At 40.3% G+C, this 4,027-nt stretch overlaps 1 pseudogene; it reads right to left on the bottom strand.

Annotated features, from left to right (window-relative positions):
• Nucleotides 1-2,629: 2,629 nt before the first annotated feature.
• On the bottom strand, nt 2,630-3,232 carry LOC138498261 (PACRG-like protein pseudogene; annotated as a pseudogene).
• Between the last annotated feature and the right edge of the window lie 795 nt (nt 3,233-4,027).

Below are 4,027 nucleotides of genomic sequence, written 5' to 3'. Positions count from 1 at the left end.
TGTAATGGCCCTACCCTGTTTTCAATATATATCAATAGGCTTATGGATAGAGTTGTGGCATGCAATGCAGATGCACCTCATGTTGGGAAGCTTTCAATCCACATACTGGCGTATGTTGACCTTTTTTTTTCATTTCCAGTACTTCCAGTGCTCTCCAAAGGCTTATTGATGCATATTCTGATTGTATGGATAGTTTAAACTTTCAAATGAATGTTTGCTAAAGATTGGCTGTGATGATCCACCAGAGTTACAGATTACAATAGAGTTGCTAAATTACAAGAATGGGCAACCATGGAAAACATATTATCCAAATTACAACTTGGTTTTAGAGAAGGTCTTGGCATCATTGAGCAGACGTTGAATTTGTACCCAGTAGTTGCATATTCGTTGTGGGGAAAGAAGAAAAGAAGGAGAAGGTCTATCTAGCTTTTATGCACCTTAAAACCTCCTTTGATAAAGCAAATAGGGACATTTCATGGCAGTGTCTGAGGGATTATAACTGTACTGAAGACCTAATTCAGATTGTAATCCTTATCCATCTGACTCTTGGAGCCTGTGTAAGAGGTGGGGGTAATGGGCACTGCACAGATTGGTTTCCTATTCACACCGGTGTTAGACAGGGTTCTGCAGTGGCCCCATCTTGTTTCCAATATTTGTCAATAGACTGATGGTTAGACTTGTGTCATGCTACCTGGATGTACCTCATTTCAGGAAGCTTTCAATCCCCATACTGGCATATGCTGATGACACTGTTTTAATTGCCAGAACTCCAAGTGCTCAGTTTATTGATGCATATTCTTATTGTATGTATTGTCTAAACCTTAAAAATAATGTTTACAAGTCAGCCATGATGATCTGCCAGAGTAATCCACAAATTAGGCAGGTTGGTCGCCATCCTACTTTCCATGTCAACGGTTCTAAACTCTTGCAAGTGACCTCCTATGGCTACCTAGGCATAACATTCACTCCACTGCTAACTTGTTTAAGACATTGGACTAAACAAGCAAATAGCATGGTTCAGCGTGAGGTGGTGTCTTTCACTTTGGTAAAATGTACAATTCCTTGCCTATAGAGATGATGCTAATCTATGAATCCAAAATGATTGCCACAGCAAAGTATGGTATGGGGATTTGGGTAATAGTAATTAGTCACATCTACAAGCTTCTGAAAACAAGTTCTGCAATCAGCTACTCGGTTTACCAATGTCTGCACCAAATGTTGCTGTCCATCAGGAGCTGGGCCTCCCATTTCTGGAAGACAAGCTTTCACTAGAAGCTTTGTTTTATGGTTTTAGATAAGGGGTCATGTGAATGCTGTTTAAATTCAACAAATTATTATGTTGCTGCTAAGGTCGGATAACAACATCATGACTATATCTTGGTTCAGATGTATGAGACGATGTCTAATATGTTGAATTGAAAGTGTTATTTTAAACCCTGTTAGTATTACCTGTGAGGCCACTAAGATTCACAAAAGTAGTCTCTGAGCAATTAAGACAGCTCAAAAAGAGTATTTAGAGCTGATGAAAAATACTAATCGGTAGCACATCTGAATTCCCCTCATTATAAGTTTGGTGGTATGCCATCTGTAAATCCAGCTGGATACCACCAAACGGACTTACCATTAGCAGCAACTGATATGCCGGAATTATTGGCAGCAGTAATACCAGTCCCGCTGATACCAGAAAAGTGGCAGTATCGGAATTACCACCACTTTTTTCCCGCACCACCAAACTTATAATGAGGCCAATTGAGTTTTAATGGCTTTCAAACTAGAGCTTTTTTTTTAATATTCTTCCTTTGAAAGCCATTACAGCTAAATGAGTAATTCCACATTCTGAGAATGCTGTTTGTGAAATGTGTGAGGGGGTATGGAGGATTTGAGGTATTTTCTTTTTTTCTGCCCCATACACCATCAGGTATGTATTCACACTTTACTGCCTCTATTACATAACTATACTTTTGCCGTACAAAGCAAAGAGACTTTGCACAGCGAAAAGACGCGTTGCACTGTCACATGAATCAGCGTGTTTGTTGGCAGTGAAAAGTCACCTTGCAACAGTGAAAAGTCACTTTGCACCATGCTAAATATTCTATGAATCAGGCCCATAGGGCCTAATTCACAGAAGCGTTTTATAATGGCAAAACTCCATTAGAAAACGTTCTGTGAATTGTTTGTATATGTAAGCTCTGCAATTTGTAACCTGCCATATGTACCTATTTGAATACTCACTGCTTCCTGTATGATGTGATCTCTAATGCGTTAGAATATTTTATTGATATATTAAGATGTTTTATTTTCATTATAGTCTGTATGTTGAACTGCATTGCATTGTATTACGATTTTATGGTATTTTACCAAAATAAATCTGATTGATGTTGATGTTCCTTCATTTGTCAATGGGTAAACAAAAGCAACACAACGAATTAAAAAACATTGCTAATTAAAAAAAAGTGTTTTTTTCATATCTAATACCTTTTGCGTTTATTACGGTCATTAAATTCACTTTGATATAACAAAAAACAGTAAACATGTGAGCTGCATGGTCGATAGTGACCAACTACAGCAATCCAAGATGGTTCAGCGAGGCTCATATACCAGTGTTATAATACTCAGAATGTAATCTTATTCAAGAGCAGATAGAACAATACATATGAATTTTTGATTGAATGAGTACAAGAGTTTCCTTGCCTCCATGTTGTTCGAGCTTTTGTAAAGCAGACGTGACTTGGTCCTTGCATTTTTTTATCCATCAGTCTTTTTGTTAACATTGTTAGTAGTTGTTTCAGGTGATCTTTAAGAAACGCACCTACAACTACACAACCTTGTACAAATGCAGTCAATCCGCGATCAAATATATCGGCCTCTGTGTGCGCCAGAGCAGCCTTTAGTGCTGGGATTAACTTGGGTCACAAGGGGATTGTTTTTTTCTCTTACTCCGTCAGCCAACAGCAATTCTTTCAACCCTTCTTCCGATGCAAATGTGGAGGGGTGTCTTGTCTCTCTTAGACCCTTAGCTAACGTAACAAGAAGATCATATGAAACGTGTTGTGCACTGTATCTTGTGCTTAACAAAACCTTGGACCAACCTGCAAGGTATGGCTCCTTTAGAGTATATGGCAGCCAATGCAGAAGGGGCTTTCTGATATCTGCACATGTCCTCTGCCAATTGTGCTGTTCCTCCCTTGTATCTTTGCCAGATCATTTCCTCTGCATCCTCTTTTCTGTCCATCATATAATTGCCTTGATTTAAAATGTATTTTAACCATTGTACATAAAGTATTGGTAGGGGGTGGGGGTTGCAGCATTGCCTCTTGTTTCTGGGGCAACTGGCCACTGTTTAGGGGGATCCTGATGCTTGTTGTTGTTCTAGTTGTGGTCCCTGCGTGGTGAGGTAAGTGGTCCATGTTCTATGTAGGCCAACATTACAGGCACCCTCAAGAGGAACGTCTAAACACTCCAATAGCCGGACCAAAAGGAGGCGTGTGCATTGTAGTGCAGGACATGAGCCCTAGTACAGGAAAAGACGCTGCCTGCTGGCATGCGATGACAGCTTTCATTGTGAGCGATTCTGAGACAGCGTTAGTTATGGGAAATCAGAGCACCTCGTGAGATGTGGCTGAAGACCCCAAACAGGAGCAAAGGAGAAGAGAAGAAGGAGCACCAGGAGTCCTGAAGGGATAACTGGGTCACTTTTAGAGATAATTCTGAGAACAGCGCTGTTCATCTGGCTGTGATGATGACTAATGCTACGTCCATGATTGCATAGTCTAAAGAATGTGTCAAATAAGTGGCTGATCCAGTATCGAAAAGTTCAGCCAGCAACCCTCCTGTTCAGCAAGTGACAGCAAGGGACATTGGGGACGTTGGGGTGTTCTAATGAATATGTGCTGCCAACATAGAAACAGAATCAATTTCAAGGTATGGATGAACAGGGCAGTATGTAGTATTGTCCAAAGAAAAAGTGGGGCTGGGGTCCTTCTTTTTTGTTAGAGGGGGGCTTGACTCAAGAAGACGTTTACAACAA

This window comes from Ambystoma mexicanum, chromosome 5q, assembly GCF_040938575.1.
Source record: "Ambystoma mexicanum isolate Mex_15411 chromosome 5q, UKY_AmexF1_1, whole genome shotgun sequence".
Taxonomy (NCBI): Eukaryota; Metazoa; Chordata; class Amphibia; order Caudata; family Ambystomatidae; genus Ambystoma; species Ambystoma mexicanum.
The sequence above is the reverse complement of the archived record's forward strand: the minus strand, read 5'-3'. Positions and strand labels throughout refer to the sequence as shown.